At 56.1% G+C, this 23,778-nt stretch overlaps 1 long non-coding RNA gene across 1 annotated transcript in view; it reads right to left on the reverse strand.

The window, feature by feature from the left end:
• Positions 1-23,778, reverse strand: part of LOC117639805 — a 93,171-nt gene that overhangs the window by 10,032 nt on the left and 59,361 nt on the right. The window contains exon 3 of the long non-coding RNA XR_004587386.1: positions 4,323-4,374. This is a non-coding gene — a long non-coding RNA (uncharacterized LOC117639805). The remainder of the gene's footprint in view (positions 1-4,322; positions 4,375-23,778) is intronic.

A 23,778-nucleotide genomic window follows, 5' to 3' on the forward strand; every position in this document is an offset into this window, starting at 1 on the left:
AAACATTGCCAAGTCAACATTGCCACACTATTTAAAGAGAAACTATTTAAAGAGAAGCTATCTCGTTGCTATGCCACTTTAATAGAAGCTGGTTGTTTGAACCAAAGCGCTGGGTATGTCCTAAGTGAAAGCATTTAAAAGCAAGGCCGGTATGCACTTCGGCAAAGTCTCCCTATCGATATCCAATGCTCTTGAGCATAAATCCTTGGAAGGTCATCCAGCTTACCCAGAAGGCTGCGTGGGCAGAAAATCTTTGGTACTAACCACCAGAAACCGCGAAATGGTGTCCAATTCAGTTTAGCACAGCAGTAGTCGCAGAGGGAAGCAAACCCCAACAGATACAACTGATACGAAGTTACGGTCCGAACTTCACGCCCCGTCACGCCCTACCTCATTTGCCCTATCTCGGCGGGCCGCGTTAAAACCGGGCCACACACGATAGCGGTGGCGGGGAGGCTGCGCCGGGCTGCGCCGCGGGTCGAAGGTCCTACCGCCACGCCGCCGTTTCGGAATCTGCTCGGTTTAATGTGGGTCACGGCCAGCGGCACAGCCAGGGGATTTTACGATCTCGTTCGGCCCCGCAGAATTCGTCCATTTGCAGCGCCCTCCCCGACATCACTCCTACCTGATGCTCGTCAGAGTGGGAACCCATCATCACGTCAAAAACGCGACCTGTTTTGGTTTTTCATTGAAATATTCTTGTTTGTGGTGGGCACTTTAAAGCACCGTTTGAATCCACAGTTTTCTGCCGAAAAGAGCTCTCTGTGGGTAGGCAAGCAGACCAAATGCAGCCCCGCGGGTCTGCAACTACGACATCGACCGGGCGAGGGGGGCCACCCTGTTGACAGCAAATTTATCTCCTTGTTTTCCTCGCATTGTGACGCTCCCCTCTCCTCCCTATCCGCGCGGGAAGGTGAGCACACGAAAGCGCCGCTGCAAAACGGCAAGCAGCAAGCAGCATACGCTCCTGCAGCCGCACATCGAAAAGCGATGCCGCGCATCGGCCGCGGCAAGAGGTTAGAGGTTGCGCCGGTGTTGCCAGCAGAGCTGGGCGCGAAACGTTGAGGCAGGGCAAGGAAGGAGCGCCAACCTCAAAAACAAAAATATATTCGCTGCAGACGAGAAGGCACTTATCTCGGACGTCAAATGTGGCGTAACTTACAAAGTTGGCCGTCCCGACGTCGTCCCAGTGATTCATCAGATGCATAAATAAATTGGGCTGGCGTTTTTGGACCACCTGGCAAAAGGCCTCTTTATAATGTCGTGTCAGAGGGGGCGATGAGCATTTTAGGCGCTGCAGAGAAGAGTCTGTGAGAGTCTTTCGAGAGAGTGGCAACATTCATCTTGTCGCTCACCGAACGACACTGTCATGACAAAGCAACATTATTCTTTACCCCCAGTTTTTTTAAAGGTTTTCTAGCAAGATGTTTGTATTAATCCACGTATTTTGCAATAAATTTGTACTGTCAATCGTGTTTCTAAGGGGCACCCATTCGCTAGCCCGGCAATGCAAGTAATGCTGAAAAATTGGAGTCGCCTTTGTCCTGTGCAAGAAGATCCCGAGAATCCGTTGGTGTCCACTTCCACAGCGCGATGTCCCGCCCGGACCGTCAACGACACGTGGCAAACGCGCGGCAAGGTTCCACGTGGCGAGGTGTAACATTACCGACGACGGCGATGAAATGCGATAATCAGGTGACGGTTTTGCCGGAGAGATTTCAAACCAACCGGTGTTTATCGTCACGCTCCAGTTGCGCACGCGTTACGGCTGGCAAGTCCATCCCGTTGCCGCCGCTGGGCCTCAACTCGCAGACTGCCTTAAGCCCTCACGCGTGTGTGGCCATCGGACCGCAGCGCTGGTCGAGCAGCATCCTGCCTCATCTCCATCAAATCACCGCAATCCATCATCAAGCTGAAAGCACTGCCAGCCAAGTTGCTGAAAGGCCGCACGCCGGAGTACGGACGTTCTGGATTAAGTTCAAACGCGCATCAACTCAACGCAAAAAATAGCTGTTTACAAGCATAAAAATCAGCAGCTAAAAATTAAAAAGTGTTACGCATCTGAGGCGTTCCCCAACGAAGTTTTCCCCTGGGCTCCCGTCGTGAGAATGAGTGATGCGCTTCTTCTTAGATACTCGTTCATTTCTGGAAGTAACCCCAAGCAGCTTCGCGGCCGCAGCCCCACAGGAATTCCAAATTAAGGCGATCCAACATCTGTCCCGGAAGTGCCGGCAGCAGCGCAAAGTGTCATGTGACCGCCACTGCTTTTATCAGATTCTTTTCTCTTGGCCAAAGTTATGCGCAGCGCGGGAGTGAGCGAAATTAGCTCGCGGAGCCGCACTCAGCGGCGCCCTCTCGCGGCAGTGGGGCCCCACAGGCCCCACTCTTTGCCGGGTAATAAAGGTATTGTGACTGCTGGCCACCGACAACTTTTTCATTATGTTGATAGAAAAGGCGAGTAGATTTCTCTCTTCCTCTATCTTCTTGCGGCGCCGACTCCGTTCCTCCCTGATCCTCTCTACGGCGTCCCTCCGCGGCCGCGTGAAAGAGGTCGTTTGGGAAAGACAGAGTGGAGCGATGATAGAAAGCATGCATAATAGATTGGATGTCGCCATCCCTACCGTGCCCTACCCGCCGCCAGGCCTCCTGACTGCTCTGGCCAGAAAAAATATTTCTGAGCGAGCTAATCTTTTTTCTGAAGCACAACTGCTTGCTTTTCTTAAAAATGAAAGGGTTGCAAAAACTGCACAGAAGAGCTAGTCCAGTTACCTCATGAATTCAAGGAAAATGAACGACATTTCACAACGAAAATGTTTGTGCCAGTGTCATTCCCGGCCTTCCCGCCGCCCGCCCCCTCGCCCCACTACCGTAGCCAGCCCGGACGGTGGCGGCGCCGGCACAGTGGTTTATTGGAGACTGGAAAAGGTAATGCTATGCCAAGGTCGGAGCGAGAAGCAGGTGAGAATGCCAAATGCATTCAGGGCGCGCGCTAGGAAAGAAAATAAAAAGACGAGGGTGACGTTTCTCAAAACCCAACTTTTGTCCAGCCAAGAGGCGTTCGGGGCGTGCCCTAAATAATGGCAAAAAGTTGGAGAGAAAACTCCACGCCGTATTGTCTTGCCCTAAGTACGTCCCCACATTTAAAATTAGCGCAATCATTTTGGTCGAGAGACTGTGTTAGCTATTCTATTCAGTTAAGCTTTTTTGAGGCCTCATCGCTTTGCTTGTTTTTCGGCCATGGCGATACTATTTCATTATTGAGGAAAAGTCAACGTTGGCTGCTACCAAAATTAAAAAAATAAAAAAAAACGGGGGAAAACATAGCATTCCATTGGCACCCCAAACAGTGTACAGTGTCCCTCGTGCGGTCCAGCTGGGCCAGTACGTATGCGCCCACAGCTACCTGTGTCGCGGCATGGCGTGCATGTGTGAGTGAATGTGGGAAAAGAGGAAAGGGTGGGGGTGGCTACGCGCCACGCCGGGCCCCGCACTCTGATGAAGATGGAATGAGGTTCACCGAGGGATGAAATTACACTGCTGGTGATGAGACATCGCGGTGGCGTTGTAGGGTTGACGAGGGTGGAGGAAGGAGGGGAGGTGTGCCTGTGTGGATGACAGTGGTCCCAATGCGTACACTGGGAGGGCTTGGCGGCGGCACCCTAAGATCAACGGCCCAACCACGTGGAGTAGGGGCGGCATGACGAATCAGGGGCTCCCACCATTACCAACCCCGTGTCACGAACCTGTCGAATGACAAGATCCCCGCAAAGGGCCGCCGGAGTGAAAGCTTCCAGTCACTCCAAAACGAGCCAAAAATCACTCTGACCGTTTGCGATGAGGCCCCTAGTGGAGAAGACGAGTATGTTCCAGGATCTCCAATGGCGCGCGACCCAGGCCGCTTCGTTGTGTTTCTTCCCTTCTTTGTATCAATTTGTGCCTCTGACGCGGCGCCTCCGCCCCGCCTGCTTTACATATGTTTTGCCTCTTGTTGCGGCCGCCTTCTCCTTTTTCTTTGCGCCGCTTCGAGAACAAGGCGAGTTATTGCCCCAGGTGGCGGCGCGGCACGGCAAGACACGGCCCGCGTCGTCAAAGGAAATCTTGTCAAACTCTCGCGCGGAGCTCAACTCAATTCAATTCGGAATAAAATCGGTCCGAAAAAAAGGCACGCGTGTAGCTCGTGTACTGCCGCCCAACCGCCAGCTGGGCCGTGAGCAGGAGCGCCTGGTAGGCTGGGAGCCCGCAGGCACAGTGCCGGGGACTCAGCCTACCTAACGGAAGTAATTTTTTGTACAGTTGCCGTCATGTCTCCATTTTTTACTCACCGATTTGCAACGTCGGGGGCAGCACGTCGCTACGTCATATTCCGAAGGAAATCTGCAAACAAACAAAGATACCCATGGGTTAGTAGCTGACAAAAGCAGCACTGGGTTGAGACGCCTCCTCCGATACATCGGTCCGGGGCGCGCGCTTCGTCATCGCAGGCACAGCACGGACCGTTTCCCGCACAAAACTTCCTGGATAGGGGCTCGCCTCTGCCCTTCGGCGAGCTGCCCCGCGTTGTTGGCGAAAGCGACGCCAAGCCGTGCCGTGCCGTGCCAGGCCGAGCCCTTGGCCGAGCCGCACCAGGCCGCCTGGCCATGCCACACACGTAGACGGAGAAAACTAATCCCCCGGCAGCACAATGTGGGTGGCGCGGCGGGAGTTATACGCTCATGACACATAGCTGCAAGCTGTCAGCCCGCAACGACCCGCCAGGCGCCCCAAAGGCCCGCGGTCCGCCACCTAGAAAGCAGCTCAACGAATTTTATTCTGGCGGCGCGGTTTGCCGCTTTTCCTCCTGCTGGTTAGAGTTTTTTTTGGAGTGGTTGAATTTTTTCAATTTCCAGCATCATGCCAAATTGGTTGAAAAAAAATGTAACATATTTTTCCCTTTCTCCAAGAAGAGCACAGAGGCGCCACTTTTCCAACAAAAAATCCCCCACCTAGCGTTGACGTGGAACAAAAAAAATCACGCACGCTTGTTACAATAAACTGGATTACCAATTATTATTTTTATACCTTTGCAGATCCCGCTTCCAAACGCGAAGCCGTTCCCATTCTAATTAGGGGGCGCTGCTCGCCGGCTGAGTTGAGAGAACCGAGCGGGGCTGGGCGTGAGGGAGCGCCGCCCAATAGAAACAGGTCCAAAAGGCTTTTTCGCGCTGCCGTCATATAGAGACGACAGTCGGGGATCCAGTGGCAGCACAGACGAAGAAAAATGTTGGTGTGTGGCGTGGCCAAACGGAAAGCCTCAAAGCCCCCAGGAAGAAGGCCACGGCCCGGGCCAAACGCCTCTCCAGGCCGAGGGCCGCGCCAGAGGGCCGCGCTAGAGGGCGCCAAACGGCCGTTAATCATATTCGCCCAGACATGTGTCTCTGCTCTAATGAGAGAGAGGTGCCGCATCGACGGCATGTGAATGAGGACGTGATCGGCGTTGCCAAGGCGTTGCCGAGGAGACCCTCCTCCTCATAAATCACGACGCTTCACTTTAGACGCTGAAACTTCCATGAGGCGCGCGCGGCGGTCGCGGGTGGGGTGACTTTGTCCGCTTGACCAGATCCGCACTTGCTGACAGCTCGGTCCAGCCCCCGCGACCGCAGTGCCCCTACCGTAGACCGCGCGGCGCTGATTGGGTCGGCGGCCAGACCGAGCAGGCGACCTTCTCCTGGTCGTTATTTGTTTCAGGGGAAACGTCACTGCTTCCGTTCACAAAATGTCCCCGAGGCCACAGTTTTAGTAAAGTGACGAACTTTCGTCACCACATGCCTATCAAATCTTACGCCAGCGGGTTCGTGAACGGTCGTGGACATGTCAGGTTCTTTCCAGAAGTGGCGATAGCGGTGGCTCAGCGGGGTCCTTGAGGTAGGGACCGTAAGTAAGTGCCTGCGGTGGGGGCGTAGCCCCCCCAGCGAGGGGAACGTTACGGAGGAAAGGCGCCGGTTGACTCAGCGTCGGCGGCCCGCCGCAAACGGCCTCATTGCCGTCGCCGTCGTCCGGGGAGCCAGGGCATCATTAAATATGGGTCACGGAGCGCCCTGGGGGCATTAGGGTGCCGGCGACATTCGCCCCCCCCCCGTCGATATCATTTTATATTTGATTTCCATGTTTTGCCGCCGCGGGGCGCCGCCGGCCCGGATATTTACGTCTTGGGGCTGGCCATGAAAAATCGGATGAACGGATCCGACCCTAACGCGCAAGCGGGCAGCGCCGGAAAATCTTTGCCTTTCAAAGGACGGCTGGGGACTCGTTGGAACTGCCACGGCATCGCCTTGACCTCGCGCAGCGCGACGAATATTCCCTTTAAATGTTCAGCGGCATCGTGCCGGTTAGCGTTATGGACTGCCACGCGCCAAGGACAAGAAGTGATCTCCTGTAGACTTCTAACCAACCAAGGTTTGAATACTGTTCTTGAATTCGGCGACACCCTTGATTAATCCTTTTTCATGCAAGAACAGGTCCTGCCGACGCAAATCAGAGGCCGGCACCCTTCTCTAGGTGGCCCCGTGCGGCGGTAGGCCGGTGGCGCGGTCCGGCAGCAGTCCTGGGACGGGGCCGCGCGTCGCGACCCGCATAGAATGGCCAAATTGCAAAGTGGGAGGAGTGGGGGCGGGGAGGGGGCGCCATTCAAGGGCCGTCCAATTTTTACCGGAGCGTGACGCCGACATCCCTTCGCCATTACTCCAATTCATGTCGCACCGCCCCTACAATTAGGTCCGACTCTTTTCGCCGCTTTCAGCCTGCCCCCCCCCTCGGCTCCCCTCCCCTCTCACTTTGAAGTCACGCGCCGCACTGCCGCCGAGTGGACCCCGCGATGCCGTGCACCACTGGCCACCCGGCGATGGGGCTCAACCGAGCGCGAGCGCGTTTAACACCAGGACTGCTGCTTAACTGCATGCCCATCGCTGGTAATGGAGTGAATGGGGCCTAGCTGCGCGGTGCCTTCATCTTGAAGCGCGTTTCCTGCTCCGTGCCCAGAAGTCAACCCATTCGTCGGCATTCGTTAGCCTCCCCTCCTTGCCCGCACGCACATCAAACGTATATTTGAATGCACATAAACACACACACATGCGTACGCTGCAGCCGCGTGTACATTCACGTGACATCATTTGCAGCATGCATATTCATGAGGGAGGCTACGGCATTCACACGAGTGGTCCTGTCAAACAAGGGCATTGCTGCACAACGCTCCCTGCAAATTCATGGGCCAGCCCTAAGAGGCGCATCGTTACGCGGATGCAATTCGCTCCACGGAATGAACGAAAAAGGATACCGCTTGCAATGTGCCTTATTTAAATTTAGAAGATGCCACAAGCAAAATCAACTCTTAATAGTGACAGCGTCCTCGTTCTAGGCCCTTTGTTTATTTTAGTCATCACTGTTTTTTTTATAAAGAGTGCGTTCTTGCCAATTCATCTTGCTTCATTTAAATTTCCATTCGATGTGAAGATTCTTTCACACTTTCATACGCGTTAGAACCCGAGAGGAGGCCTGGTTCTAACCAAGCACTCGTCTAAAATGAGAATCCACCCCTTTGTTTCCATGTTCCGGCCTTTTTGTTTGTGCGTCTGCTGAAGACTGTTGTTCCGCATCTTCTGCCCCAGTGCAATCCGAGTGCCCCACTCCGGGCCCACTACCACAATGCATCGGCGGCAGCGCAGCGCCACTCAGCCTCATCAAGACCCCGTCGTGCTCGCCGCCCGTGAGGCAGACTACGCCAGCCGAGCGCCAGTGGGACCCCACCGCATCCGTGGATTCGTTTCAAAGAGTGGACAGAAAAGAAGCACATCCCGACGCGGGTGTTCGCGCGGTTTTCCTTGTTGGCTTTTTTTGCCAAGCGACGTGCGAGAGCTTGTCAACAACTGTAAAAGTACAGCATTGGCAAAGCTTGGTATGCTGTAGAAGAGGAAGTTTTATTAAAACTTTGCGGCCAGGGAAGCAACACAAAATGTCACAATCTTTCCCAGCAGGTTGGAAGTGTTGCAAGTCCCTACCCACATTTCCCTGTATCCCGCGGGTTCCATTGACCACGCCGTCGAGACACAGCCGCAAGCCGTCTGCTTTGTATGCGAGCCGCACCGTCTGTCTGCCGCCTTCAATAACCCCACCCACTAGGTGGGAAGTAAGGTGCGTGACGGGCGACACGGCCAGGCGCGAGGCGCGCCGACCCGGCCTAACGTGTAACGTTGCAGCATCACACTGTATGAAGGGCGGCTGCCTGACGGGGGCGACAGGCGGGCTGCGGAGGCGGTCAGCCGCGCGAAAGCACCGACAGCGAATCGACTCGGCCGGGGCAAGATCCATCGCCAGGACGGTTTCATAATCTCGTTAAGAAAAGGGAGAGAACATGGTGATACGATTAGCAGCGTTTCGACGCGTTGGTTTCCGTCGCGACTGCGCCAACAGCAGGGCGGGTTGAGGCCGAGCCGGAGGGGCCTGTAGGCACACTGTGTGCGCAGGCAGACCGGGCCGGCGGCAAGCGGCACCCATCGATGCGTGCGCGGCTGCTAACTTTGATCGTCCAAAACACACGAGCTGCCCCGCGGCGGGGCTGGCCTGCTGCACCGCCACCGCACGCATGCAGTGTGTCAACACAGCCGCCATCGTAAACATTAATGAATGTTCATCCGCCGCAGGGCCTGCAGCCTGAATAGCCACCCCTCCCCCTTTCTCCGTCGCTCTCTGTATGCATCGTGATCGTGGACCAGCCCTAATTGGGGTAGGCGGCTGGAGGCCCCTGGCGCCCTCGGCTGTTGACACGACCAAACTAAAACTTGCACTCCAGATCCGCCTAATCGACGCCACGCCCGGGCTGCCCGGGTCGGGTGGTAATCTCAAGTCCCAATTGGTTACTTTCGTTAAACTTCAATCTGGTGCGCCGAGAGCGCCGAAGGCTCCGCCGTGGTCCCGGACAAGGTGGCGCGGCCTAAATTAAACGGCGGCGGCGATCGCGAAGAATAAATTTATAGGCACAACACGAAAATGTTAGTGTTTATTTTGGTCGCTGGTTGGAGGTCTTCCAACGGCAGGGAGCCGCCCGGCCCCTTCCACCGGCCGGGCCCTTGCGCTGGTCGGATTCCAAGCGGCCCAGAGGACGCGCAGGACGCGTGGGCCCTATCGAGTATTGCCGGTACTCCTCCTTGCCCCGGGTCCAGGCCCCCTGAGGGGGCTCCGGAGGGTCTCAAAGGGAAACCTGTCAAGGGCGTCGCTCCTGCCTGGCTCCTGCCTGGCTCCTGCCCTACACAAACCCCGAGCCCGTGCTGCCGCGCTGCCGCATCGCAAGCCCAGCTGGGCTGTCGGCACATATTACAACTGCTGGGACTGACACTAGACGGCGTGGCGCCTGCCAGCCAACCCCGCCGTCTACACTGTCGGCCACATTTGTTGCCATCATCTGCTCCAATTTACCTTGCATCGAGAGGCCCGACGTGGGGGCTCGATTCAAACTAACGGCCCCTTCACCGTGCCCGACCTTCGTCGTTTGTATTCCAGCGAAAACAGAGTGGAGCTCTGGCTCAAATAAGTCACCGAGTTTCGATACAGCGCTACAGCGGGCCCCGCCCCACCGAGATTCAATCAACAGCACGCGAAAACGTGACTTTATTTTTTTACAGGGGCGCAGGCACTTTACCGGAGGTCTTTCAGCTGCGAGAACTTGAATCCCTCCTTTCCTGCTCCGGCGATAGTGCGGCCGGAGTTTACTGATAACAACACAGACATCTCCAGCCATAAATCTACTCCCCCACTCTTCCCTCTCGATCTCTCTCTCTATCTCCTTCGGTCGCTCTCGCCCTCTCCGCCGCCCCCGCAGCCTTTGAGCCGATAGAAAGAGACTCTAGTGGGCCTCCTTGTGGTGACTCGTTAACGGGGCCACTTTCCTATCGTGAAATGCAGCCGCTTACCTCGCGTTCTCATCCGAATCAGGGCGAGATCTCGACGGGAAACCACCCCGCCTCGTAGAAACTGACCCCAACAGTGATTTCGCTTTGCAATTCATCTTAAAGACGCCACACAGAAAGGAACAAAACAGGTGTGATTTTTGGTGAGTGCCAGCCTCCCCCAGCCTCCGTTTTAATCCGGCCCTGCCGGCCTAGCCGACTTTGAGGCCCGCACAAGAAGCGCCGCTTTATCCCGCCAGAAAAACAGGGTGGCGGGAAAAAGGAGCTTGCCGTCGCACCAGGCGGTCGCCACCTGACGCAGACGCCGCGGCCGCGCAGACCGAGCAGCCGCCCCCTCCCCCCACTTTTTGTCCGATTTGCTCCTTTTCCCCCGCCCCCTTGTTTGGCGCGTGCATTCGGCGCACGCGTTTTCGCCGTTTTTTCGCACACACGCCCACACATGGCCCCGTGTGTGCACCGCCCGCCGTCAGCCCCAACAGTGGCGCTGTTGGCTGCGGCGCCGATGCCGTCTCGAAGGTTTGCACGCACGCAGAAGAAGGCCATAATGCAGCAGGCCGGCGGCGAGGCACGCAGCACACGCCCCCGACGCCCGAGGGGGCTTGATGGAGATGAGGTGTGAGTGTGGGGGTGGTGGCGGGGAACTTGAAGTGGTGTAATATGCCCAACAAGTTTGTACATTCTTCGTGAAACTCCTCCGGGCAGGGCCCAGCGATAAGCAGGGGGACAGTGACGGCTGCTGGTGTTAGTGAGGTGCTGCCGCACTCACGTCTCACTGTACCACTGCACCTGAAATAGGGCAGTTTTGTACCAGTGAGACTTTTGCCGAGACGAACATAAATCCAACGTCGAAATGGAAATGCTCGAGGATGAAGACCATTGACACGGGTCCTCTCATGACGAGGACCCAATATTTTAGGATGTGTGCAGGCGGGCACGGGAAGAAACCCTGAATGCAGCCACTCTTAACAGCCAGTGTGCTTCTTTTCGCAAGTAAAGCAGCTTGAGCGAGGTAGCTGCTTGGCTTCCGTCGCATAGCCCCCTCCCCCTCGGTCCCGCCGCCACCACTTTCAAACCTCCCCCACCGTCAAGTTTGTTTCTCCAAGTGTACAAAAGTTGGCAGCAAATTGCGGCAAGGGGCGGTGCGAGTCATTCAAGCAGTATGCGTGGCAGGCCTGCCCCGGCCTGCCCGCCGCCACCCGCTGCTCCCAAGAGGACCACCCTACAGTCCTGCAGGACCTGGAAGGCCTAGCAGGGGGCTTAAGGCCATTATCACAATTTGTCCGAAATCTTCCCTCCACGACTTTAGCGCGCACTCAGCGCCCTCACATCTCCTGGGGACCTTCCCCGCCGCCGAGAAGCTGATCGGACCAGGCGGACAGATGAGCAGGAAAGAAAAGATGCTTGGCAAACTTGATGACTAAAGTGTAGCTATCACGCACGTGTTGTGGGACGGCACGGAAGTGTAGCGAGGACAAGGCAGGGTGGGATTTGGGGGCGGGGCGCTGTCGAGTTGGCCCCAATCTGCAACTGTTTATTTTCACGGGAGTTAAGTGCGTAGTTGTGTCGGGGCGAGGCGAATCAGGCCGAGTCCAACCGAGGTGGACCCGAAGTTGTCGACGAGGCGATCCGGATAGTGCCGGATGCCCGGGAGCTAATAAGACAGTGGTGCCAAGTCCGACTGCACTGCCAAAAAGCGATCCCCACGGTGAACTGCGGTGGCCAGGCGGTAATAACTTTTGCGGCGCCCAATGTAACAAGCGTAAAAAAATATAGTTTTCATGAATTTTCCTAAGTGATTTCTGGCTTTGATTTTGATAGAGATGGTGTCTAGTCGAGGACAGTTTCCTCCCGGAAACCGTTTCATGAAAGTATTCTGCCAGTACCCCATCAAGCAAATAGTGCACCAGGACGACGGACACGATTGATTCCGTTTGCGTCTGGCAAAGAATAAAGAGGTTTTGCCCGCTGTCGACGCTAACGCACTCCAAAGAGTAGCGATCGCCAGGGGACGGCAAGGTACACATAGGTTGAAAGGCAACACAGCAAAGAATAAGTTCAGGTAGCTTTCAACCGGACAGTGGGTACGGGTACCTCCCGGCGACTGTGGCCTTACGCAGTAAGACAATTTGGCTGTCACTTCGAGCTGTTTGTTGCGCTTTGCGTTCGAAAGTGGGTCGAACGGTTTACAGAGGCCAAGTGAAGCCTTGCAAGCAGGCAGGGCGAAGCAGGGTCAGGAGCTGTCAGAGCAAGCAGAGACGACCCAAGGCTGTCGAGGGTGGAGTGTTGCTACAGTCCTTAGAAAACACTGCCCCAGTCGCCGAGACGCGAAGGCCAGGACGATAATCCAACCGCGCGGCGGAGTGTTACCTCTAGTGCGACAGTAAACTGCGACGACCAGAACATAAAACTGCAAGCACTTCCTTCAGCAACAGTTACGCGAGTTTACTGGACACGCGTTTCTGTATTCTGTATTTTTTTTTACGAATTCGCGACGGAGATTTCGTCGGAAAGGGGCGGCGGAATGGCCCATGTCCGGTTGGGCACGGCCAGGGCACGGCCAGGGCACGGCCGACGCCGCGACAGTGGGGGAGTCTCGTTTCAGGCCGATGGCGGCCGATGGCAAACAGTCCCAGAGCAATAGCACGATGATGCCGCCGGGTTAAACAATCCCAAAAGCCCCTGGCCCGCCTGTAAAACTGTCGCAAACTGCCTCGGTGGCCGTGAGGGCAGCAAGGACCGTGACGCCGGGACGGTCCGAGGACCGAGGCCGCCCGCCGGGGCACAGGGACAGGGCCACGCGTGTAACGAGACCAAAAACAGGGACTCGAGGGCTCTGAAAGCACAGCGGCACAGCGGGCCGCCGCGGTCTGTGCGAACCGTTCAGGAGCGCAGTCTCGACATATAGATGGATACACTTTCGGAAAGTGAGTCTCACTGTTCCTCTCCCACGCAGCCTCCTACAAGGGCACTTTGCCGGATTGAATATTGGCAGAGCACGCCACACTCAAAAAAAATTTCAATACAAAATTCTGTAACATGGTTACGCAGTAATTTCCACTACAAATGTTACAGAATTTTGTATCAGCACTGATACAAAATTTTGTATCACGCGTTACGGTAAACTGTTTCCCGGTTATAGAATTCTGAAATGCGAAAATCATAAAAATTGGTCATTTTATAAACAAAATTTGAACCTCAACGATCGTTCGTTCCTACACATTCGCTCCGTCGCTCCTGTACTCCCGAACGCCCGGAGAAACCGAACTGCGTTCTCCGGAACCGAACCCCGGTCCCCCGGATTGCCAGCTCGGCATGCTACCGCTTGCGCCACAGCGCCGTATGGGGAGGCACGCCTCAGACTGTCGATCACACCGAACGGGCACGCTGCATGCCCAGGTAGTGGTGGGATACGAGCCCTGCGGCGCGACAGTTAGAGTTCCTGGCCTGAAGCTTCTAAGGTACCATGCCCCACGTTAGGACTTTTCACCCGATCAACTGCGATGTTAAAATTAAGCTCGTAATATAACTTTAAATTTGCGTTATTAGTTTTTGCATCAGACGATATGTAAACTTGTAACGATATGTTACGGTTTTCTGTATCAGTTACAGTTATTTGCATAAAGATCGCATTTTTACATGGAACTATATCACTGATTGTGAATATTGAAACGAAAAGTACAGAATTTTGTATCAGTTTTAGAATTTTGAAGCACTGATTCGTAAATTCGTAACATTCTTGACGTGATACAGAATTTAGGATCAAGGATACAAATTTTTGTATCCGACTGACGTGTTACAAAATTTTGTATCAAGATCGTTACTAAATCCTATATTATTTTTTTAGAGTGCACACTGCGCACACATACACAAAGAAGCAGCTCTCTCTTTCCCTCTCGTGCGCAAACTTGGAACGGTCTCTGTCGGGGTCGGCCCTTGCCCATCCGCCCCCCTGCGCAGCCCAGCGTCTATCCGGCACGGAATCGGGCTTTTGCGACGGCCCTAGATTACAAAGGCGGCTTCAAACCGACGTCTGCTTTGAAACACGCAGCCCGGCCCGCAGCCTGCAGCAGGATAGTGCACGGCCGGCAACCGCGGAGACGGCCCGCGCTGCAGAGTGCAAAGAGGAAAAGCAGCGGGACAGCGTAGGTCGGCACGCATCTCCACGAGCAAGAAGTGCTCCTGCGCGTTCATCTTGCACCGCTGCCGGCGGCGAGGAAAGTCTTCTCGCCGCCACGCCCCGCCAGGTTTATTTGAGTTCCAGATAAAAGCCGGTGTTCCGAGCCCTGCGGGCTGGTTCCGAGTGTCGTGGTCGCCACCCTGTCTGCCTCACACCGACACGGGACGGTCCATAAGTAGGAGAGGAAGAGACAGAGCAACGGAACGGCGCTCGGAAGCAGTCTGCTGGACAAAGCGCGCGACCGTCTCTTTGCTCCCTCCACTGCGGCCCTGGCGGCCCTGGCGGCGGCGGGCACACCTGACATGTTTAAACAAAAGGCGACGCGCTGGCACGCCGCCCGCTTGGCACTGCATGGCCCGGGCCCGGCCCCCAGCAGCCTCCAGCCGCCCACGCACACACCGCCACAAACATGGAGGCGGGAAAAGGGGCCGGAACGCTTGCAGAGGGGGCACATCCAGGGAGACACAGAAAAGGGCTAGGCCTTTTAATTTGCTGCGGATTTCGAACCCAGTTTTTAGATGACGGCCGAGGGGTGCGTCTTCTAATGCGAACATCAGAACAGCACACAATGTATGAAATTTTAAATATGTCTTCTTTGTTCTTTTCGGCGCTGGGTTGCAGCAGTGCCACCAGCTCTATCCGCAGACTGGCGGTCCGGGTCCACAATCCCTGATTCGCTGGACTCGGGGTCAAGACCGGGCCGCCAGTGTATGCGGGCGACAACGCGGAGCCATTGTGTCCGTTTGTTCTCCTGATTCCCCACTCGTTTCGGTACACAATAATAATTGGAAAGGCCAACAATGAAAATCATAAAGACTATTCACGCCGCTGCCCCATTTTCGCATTTCCCCCCCCCCCCCTCCGTCCGCGCCATCGGGCTCCGCCCCTCCCCTCTTCCCGGAGAGCTGACCGGGCGCAAACAGCGCAGAGAGCAGGCCCAGCCGAATAAGATCGGATCTTGATAAATTCCCCACGGCGAGGCAAGTTGTTCCGATGGTCCAGTCGCTTTAAACGCGGCAGCGCCATTTGTTTGGTTTGAAATAACAGTGGGCGGACAGGGACAAAAGGGGTCTTACAGCAACGGGAGGCGATTTAGCCGAGCGCGCTGGAATCCGAATTATTTGTCACCTGGTTCCGGTTCCGTGCCGCCTTGAACTTGACACGGCTGCTGCCCGCGGCGCGCGGCGCACCCGCTCGGAACGCCTGTCGACTCAAAGATAGGCAACGGTGGCGCAAGAGTGCATGGCGGGACAGCCGTCCTCCAGGCGCCTTGGTGGCCCAGGCCCATCAGGCAGCCGGACTGTGATGTCACTCCTTAAGCTCTGTAGAAATTGCTGGAAAATGTTTTAGAGCGCACCAGGCAAGGTCAGATGTAAAAACAACACCGAGTGTGTTCAAGTTTCGACCAACGAATTCCTGCAAGTCCTTACCGCATTAAAGGTTGATGTGTTTCTGAATGAGGTGCAGGCAAGCTGGATGCACACACACGCACGCGCACACACAGAGGGCGCCATGTGCCCGATATTGCTTTCTTGATACCTGCGCTGCTGTTTCGCAGCTGCCTTGCCCCTCTGCTCGAGGAGACCCAGCTTTCTGCCCCGGGCCGGGCCTCGGGCCCACCACGCCCCGCTGCCCTCCGCGCCACGCTCTGCGATACGACCCGCCGAAGAAGAACAAGCCGTTGCCTCGGCTATTTGTAAACATTGTGGCAGCCGCGCCGAGAGACGCGAGGGCGGGCATGGAGAGAGCCACTCGACCCGACGAAGTCGGCGCGCTGCTGCCAACGACAGGCAAACGTGCCACTGTTCTGTTTTTGTTTTCGCTACGGTGTAACTCAAAGTAACGAGACCAGTTTTGGGTGACGGGCTGCATGTCAAAATAAAAGGTGGGGAAAAAGAATCAGGAAGAAAAAGATCACAGGCGGTCGACACGGGATGCAAAACACCGAGCACTCCGTCGAGAAGATGAAGGAGGTCGAGAGTCGGCTGAGTCGACAAGACGGAATACAGATTGACAGATGAAGTGCGAAAGATGGCGCGGGGGCGGGGGCGGCGCCCAAGGGGACCGCGGCTGCCGAACGGGACAAATTAATGGTCTTTCGCAGTTGAAGTGGAGACGGACCGGCCGGCCAGCGGCATGCCCACTCGACGGTGAATCAAGAGGGGGCCCATTCAGTCAAAGACAGAGCCAAGGGCGCTGTGGGCACTGTGCAGGGCCCCGGCTTAAAAGGGGCCTCCCCAAGAGGGCACACTTCTTTTTGTCACGGGTAAGGTCACACACACACACACACACACACACACACACACACACAACGTGCTGCTTGCTTACATGTACTGTGTGGTGGTAGGCCCGTGGCAGGCCTACGGGCATGCACAAATATTGGGTTCCTAAACGGATCAATAAGCCACGCCTTTGAGGCAAACTGCTGTTTTTTCCCCTCATGACAATACAGGCCGTTTTCTGCATAAATTGTTGACTTTGAGTTGCTTCGGTGTATTCGACCACACTCAACGTTTTCGTTGTTGATTTGTTTGTTTCGTTGCGTTAGGAGAGACTTCTACTTCGGGCCGCGCGAGCCTCGCTTTCCCTGCATTGTGAGTGACCGATGATTGTTCCTGCAGTTGGCCAAAACGGGCCGGCGCTCCGTTGCACCTCGAAGCACGATGGGAGTCGGCCCCGCTTCCCGGCCACTGGGGCCAACCTTGACCAGGCTGCTGCAATGTCAAGGGCCCTGCCGAGGGGACAGTTGACACACGAGCAGGGGAGGGGATGAAAAGACTCGAGCGCCGAGCTGCACGGCCGCGAGAGGCAAACAAGAAGAAGCGCACGAAGGAGAGGCGACAGCGGCAAAAAAGAAACGGGGACAGCGTAAAAACGAGAAGACAACAACGTAAAAACGAAAGGACCACGTGCCGGCCGGACAAACTTCCATTTGAGCAAAGTGCAGAGTCCAGCCACGCTGCGCGCTGCGTGAGTTCTAAGACGGCGTGCTTTGCGACGCAGAGCTCCACTACACCGTGCGACGGCGAGCTCTCGCCGGCCCGCCCGTCGGCCAGGTGGAGTGGGCGGTGCGCAATATTCTCGCGGCGCTCCGCTCCCTCCGGATTCGCACCACTAATTAATGCCAGGAAATTAATGGCACCGTGCAAGGTCTGCTCGGCGGACTGCGTGCAATAGTCACCTACAAGGCACGCGAAGGGAGGTACAAAAAAGCGCCGGGGCGTAAATATGTCATGATGACAGCACGAAAATCCATTTAGCTCCTCCGAAAACTTTACGGCGAGAGGCAAATGGCTTGTTGAGAGTTTTTATTTAGGCGTTTCGCTGAGAGGGGAGGGGGCGTGTTTGCGTGTGTCCGTGTACACTGCGTCCGCTAAACGACGAAACAAACTGACAATCACTTTATTTCAAACACGAAAGAAGGGCGGTTAAATAATTTACAGCCCTCCTATTCCGACGGTACTGAGTGTGCGTGCGGCTTTCTTCGGTTTTTACTCTCAAGGGAGAGAATAAATTCCCGCCAGAACAGTGATTTCAACGATCTGGAATGATGGAGTTTTTGTTTTCTAACTTTCGCTCTGTGTTTTTTGCTTAGTGCGTGATGCTGCAACGCGCTGCGTCCAGCATCCTGCCAGACTGCCGAGTCAGCGGCCACCCCTTCGGGGCCGTCCCAGGCCGCGTCCCAGGCCGGCCGGGGCGGCAGTTGCTTGGGCTCAGTGAGCGCAAACACACTCATATCTCTTTAGGATTATTGTTTGCTGAGCCCGGGCCGACCGGGATCGAACCCCGGCCGAGCGTGGCGCCGCCCTCGGCACAACCCTGGGGTGTAATCTGAAGCGCGCAGTCACTGCGCGGTGGTGTGTAAACTTCGCAGCGGCATCACACGATCTGGTCGTCCCCGTTTCTAATTCCAACCGAGTGCAATCCTCATTTCCCTCGCTGCTGTCATCGCCGCCGCCGGGTTCTTTTTTCGTCAAGTTTTCCCGCGCAAAGTTTGCATCCGGGAAGACAGTTGACGCGTTGTAAACGCGCTGCGCTATTGGTGGTCGCCCAATTGGCGCGATCTTCACTGGCGCGCTGCCCAGCCCGGCCTCGGTCGGCCTCGCGAGGCCTCAGCTTGAATCGTTCAGCTTGGCGCCGGCCTCGGCCGCACAGTGTGCGCACACAGGCCCCAGTGTGTCTCGCGAGCTTTACAAAGGCGGACTTGGTGATATAAGACGACGAGGCATATTTTTGGCCGTCCACGAAAAAAATGGCAGCGCGCGCATCGCTTCAGCGGGCCCGCCGGTGCAGCAACGTGAGAAGGGTATAAACGCTTCAAACAGGAGACGGTTTGTTTACTGTTTTTGGAGGGCCGGTCAAGATGACGTTGAGCATGCGTGGATGGAGTCGAACCACAACGTGTTCCAGGTGAAGTCAACGCGGTGCAGCTCCGACCCCTTTCAACCCCGTTTCGACCCCTTTCGACCCCCTTCGGGACACTTCGGGTCCGCTAATGAGCAGGGCTCCTCAGCGCAGCCTTGTTAGCTCCAGCCGGCCCTGGGCGAGGCCCTGGGCGAGCGAGGCCGGGCGAGGCCAGCCCTGCAGCCAGCCCCGCAGCCAGCCCCCAGCCAGCCCCGTACGCACGGCCACTGCCCACACATTATAGAGGCCCGCAATTAGAGGCACCAGAATCAATTTGCACTGGCCGCACCGCCGGCAGAGCTCCACTCAGAAAGAGTCCAATCAGACGGCGTCTTTAAACACGCGCCGCGGGTCGCTATTGGGAAACGATGGAAAAGCCCTCGCCCCGCGGCGGAGACGCGGACAGAACGGAACACAATCGACTTTTTAACAAGACAAAGAGGCAAATAAAAACGACCTCATGGAAAAATTTATTGGAACGAGGAGTGCTGTATCCCTCGGGCGGGTCTTGCAAGTTGTCGCGCAATGATTGGCCAAGCACGGGCATCCCGCTTGCTGGTGGCGGCGCTGGACCGCCGCAGCGCTACAAAAACATGGCGGGCTGAGAGTGACAGCGAACCCACTTAGCCCTAGCCGGCCCGGCCACGGCTCCCCTTAATGCCTACAAACCCCGCGGTCGCCTCGCTCAAGGCCAGCCCGGCCCAGGGCGGCCCAGGGCCCAGGGCGGCCCGGCACTGGGCCTGCGGAATAATTCGTCTCCGCGTTACACTACAGTGAATGGGAGTGCCCGCCTCCCTGGGCCGTAGCGCCGCCGAGAGAGAGGCCCCATCCCTCACGTGTGGACGGAGGCGTGGCGAGATGGCGGCTGCACAGTCAGAAACAAGCTTCGATCGCCCTGCTTCAAATCAACTGAAAAATTAACAGGACAAGTTGTTAAAAAGGAACAACCTAATTGGCAAAGTGAATTAAACTTTTAAAATCATACAAACTTCAAACACATCCTGGAAGCTGACTTCAAAAGTGCGTAGATTCCTGAGTTTTTTTGGAAAAAAAAAAAAAAAATCTCCCGTGGAACTTCAAGTCGCTTCAATTTCAATTTTGAGGTGACAGACTCACCGACGGATGGTGATGGATTAACGCTGTTTGCCCGTCGAATTTCATCTCTGGATTGGAGTGCGGCAAAGTGGGCAGAGGATTGGTAACGCGGGGCGCGCGAGGGTAAGCCTCTTTGAAGCAGAAAACACGCAAGGGGGAAAATTAAGTTTTAATTTGGGCGCCCTGTCCTGCGTGGCCTCACCTCGCCGCAGCCAGCGCCGAGCTCTATCGGTGGGCCCGTAATAGAGCCACGGTAAAGTTTGATCCAATTTGAAGGGGTGTCGGGACGCGAGGGGGACGGGGGTGGGAGGAGCGCAGCGGGGAGGCAACAGGAGGCAGAGAAAAAAAAATGGCACATTATTCTGCAGCGAAGAAAAGCGTTTCCTCTTCTCGCGAGTAATTGCTGTAAAGCGCTTTCGCGAGGAAAAACAGAGCAAAAGGGGCTTCGAGCGGAAGGGGCTGCGCACGGAAATTCGGGACGAGGCGACCTGGAGTGAGTGAGGACAATTAAGTCACACGTCCCGCTATCAAATCGAGTCCGCACAGGCTGCACTCCAACTAATAGGGTCTCCCATCACATTTTGACGACGGAGTTTATCCAAGTGCGGTCGAGTTCTACAAAAAACCCACTGGACTAAAACAACTTTGTTTTGCATACGAAAATAAATCAAAAATTAATTGAAAGGTGGGCCGATTCTGGGTGTGGTGCTTTGTGTGCGCGCCGAGAACTGCATCGTCTGGCCGCAGTCCTGTCCAGTGCAGGCCCGCCGCCGCCCACATCAAAGGCACGGACAAGAAAAGCACGCACGGTTCAAAGAGCGCCTACTCAAAAGCAGATAAACGGCTCTTGTCCAGGGTTTCTTCTTGGTCAGAAACGAGCGGTTCACACAATCATTAGTTATGACGAAGCAGGCCGACTCTACTACTGGACCCCATAGGCAGGATCATGGATACACCCCCAGACAACCCAGACTTGACAACACAAAGCAACTTTTCCGAAGAGGAAAATTACGGGGCGAGCGCTCACACCCTCGACGAAGAAAATTTTCCCGCCGAAAGGCAAGCCTTACGCTCCACAAACTGGACTCCTATTCAGCGAGCTGGAGTGCATCGGACCGCACTGGGCGCTGTGCGAACCAATTAAAACTGTGAACGAGTATGAGAAAAATGCACAACATTTAGAGGAAGGGGTTGAGGGTGTGGAACGCCCGGTCAGCTCTGTGTGGCTCGGCGCGGCTCGGCGCGGCTCGGCGCGGCTCGGCGCGGCCAGGTGAGAGGGGGCCCCGCGCGGCGTGCCTCTCATATCGATATCACTTCTATTACTCCAGGAGCGGAAGGAGCTCCATTGGCACGCAGCAGAAATGGGAACGGGGCCGAAAAGAGGGACAGGGGGAGGAATGTGAGAGGTTGCCTTCCTGTCCAGCCCATAGTGGCCTTATAGCCCCCGCGCCGTGCCGCTCCCCGCCGGGCCCGCCCCCTCCCCGGGACATTTAGTCTGAGTAATGTGCTGCTTACAACGCCAGCCAGCACGGGGCGCCGCGCCGCGGCTGCACGACCCGCCGAGCCTCGGCCGGGATAAAATGTCGGCGCAGGTATATTCGCCAAAGGTGGTGCGGGGGGGGGGGGGGGGGGGGGTCTCTAGGGGGGGGGGGACTGGCGGCGGCGGCTCCCCTCCAGACGCGTCTGGCCCCGGGAGGGCGCTGCCGTCAGCGACGCATGCCACCAGTCGGCCCAGCCGGGACTCAGAGGTGCAAAACTCGAAAAACAAACAAAAAAACAAGGCAAAGCCCTAACGCAAACAGGAAAAAAACAAAACAAATAATAGCGTGCCGCTGAATGTCGCGTGTCGTGCGGCACGATGACACGCGTGCGCACGCTTCAATTTGCGTCGCCACCTCCGCTAAACGCGCACACACGTCGCGAAGCACGCGAAGCACTGCGTGGGGCAGCGAAGGCAGCGAACACAAAAATACTACAGGGGAAAAGGCAGAAAGTAGAACAAAGCAACGAAGAATAGCAAAAGAAAACAGAGGAGGAAGAAGAAGAAGAAGAATGGGTGGCGCTGATGGCAGGGGAGGGAGGGGGGGCACAGTTCAAGCTTATCGTCGCGTCCCCCCTCTATTATACCTACCGAACTGCCCCCCACCCCTGTCCACGCCCCCGACCAAAACACCCGCGTGGCGTTGGAGCGCGGGCGGCGACTCAGTTTCGTGACAGCAGATCATTTGCGAGACTACTTCGAAACAAGTGGCGACTACGCGCTGCAAACATTACACCACCTGCAGGCCTTTCATCTTGCTGCATAGCCCCCCCCCTCTTTTTGCTGCTTCCCCTTGCCCCCTCCCACGCGCCAGCACGGCACACACTTTCTAGGGCCGTCGCACGTGCACGCTCTGCCTGCAAATAAACAGAACGGCCGAAACTCGCACGCTGAAAGTTACAGGATTCAGTCCGCGGGGGAGAATGAAACTCGTGAAATTCACGGACTCATCCACAGACAAAACCACCTCCATGGCCATTCACCACCTCCTAGTTGTAGATGTTTCTGCGCTCCGAGTTTTCGAGCGCCAGTCCCGCGCCCGTTGGCACCGCCAGCAAAGCCCCCTCCGCGCCGCCGTCCCGCGAAATCCCAAAAATACATTCAAATAATCTCTATTCTCGCACTGCACCGCATCGGACTGGCAGAGAGGGATGGCGGACACGTACAAAGGGTGGGTCGCGGAGGCTCGCGCCAGCAGCGAACGCCGCGAGGACCGGCGACGACGGAGAGCAGTCCAAAAAGTGTTTCAAAAGGACCTAGTTTGTCGGCCTCCGAGAAATTTAATTTGAGGAGTGTGAGCAGATTGAGTGTCCCGGTGCTCCGCCAGGTACCCGAACGGAGGGCTCCCCTCCCCGCGCTGCTGCCGCGCTGTCGCCACACTGCTCGACAAAAAGGGCCGCCCCTGCTTTCTCCTCCGTGGCTTTCCTTTCAGCGCAATTTGTACAGCTCATTACTTTTTTTCTTCCTCCCTCTTCCTTCTGTGCATTTCCCTTGATTTTTATCGCCCGTCCGGTCATCCCTCTCCCTGAGAGTGGGCCCAGTCCATTGGGCCCAGTCCATTGGGCCCCGTGGGTCGCTGATTACTCGGGCTCAAATTTCGTCCTCCTGGAACGCTGAGCCTTCGCGGCCGCACCGACTCCCGGCTGCAGAGTGGGCACCTCGGGGCCAAGATTCACACGGTCAAGAAACGGCGAACATTGGCGATTCCTGGACTCGATTCATTATCCCCCAGTTAATTGGCGCGAAATATCGAGGAGGGAGCGGGTGAACCAAGAGCAAGAATTGATTTCCCAAAGGTACCTTCACTTTGAAGGTGAGGAGAAGCGTACCTTTCAGGAACACTCCACCGAAGCTACCAACCACCTGCAAAAACCATAGCCTCCACTGCCGTGATTTTCTCTATTTTTCCCCACAGCACATAACACGGCTTTGCACTGGATACGCGAATATGAGCTGTAGCTAAAGCTTGAAATAAGAAACGAATGGAAATGAATCGAACGCACACCCTCTCCGGGCCACACTGTTAGTCGGTTTTGTCCGGCAGATTCTCATTCCCTTTCATCCTCTACGAACACACACACAAGCGTGCGTACACGTTGACGGACACACACCCCTGCCCACGCACAAGGCCTCCCCCCCCCCCCCACGCACACATTCGCACAGACCCACGTACATACTCCAATCAGCAAACTGTAATTGTATCGGGTCGGATCACGCAATGGCGTACGCGCATGCGCAGTGCCTGCAATCAGTACTGCTGCTGGACCTTAGTTAGTCCACCAGGCCTCCCACCGACACACACACACAGACACACAGACAGGGCACGCACGCACAGAGAGGCCATCATGTTCTGGTTCCTAGTAGGCCGCCGCCAACCCCATCGCCCTGCGACAAGCCCCCGCAGCACACGATCTGTTCGGACCGACAACCTTTCACCGTGCCTCTCTAACTGGAAACACACACACACACACTCACACACACACACACACTCGAAAAAAGTAAACAAAGGGAGGCCAACACATGTCCCTTACTGTGTCAAGAGCCGCAATAAGTTCGGGGCGTTCTGTATTCCGACCTGAGATCGGCTTGGGCCGGGCCGACGCGCTGGGGTGCTGTGGCACAGGAAG

This window comes from Thrips palmi, unplaced genomic scaffold (genome assembly GCF_012932325.1).
Source record: "Thrips palmi isolate BJ-2018 unplaced genomic scaffold, TpBJ-2018v1 HiC_scaffold_1, whole genome shotgun sequence".
NCBI classification, from domain to species: domain Eukaryota; kingdom Metazoa; phylum Arthropoda; class Insecta; order Thysanoptera; family Thripidae; genus Thrips; species Thrips palmi.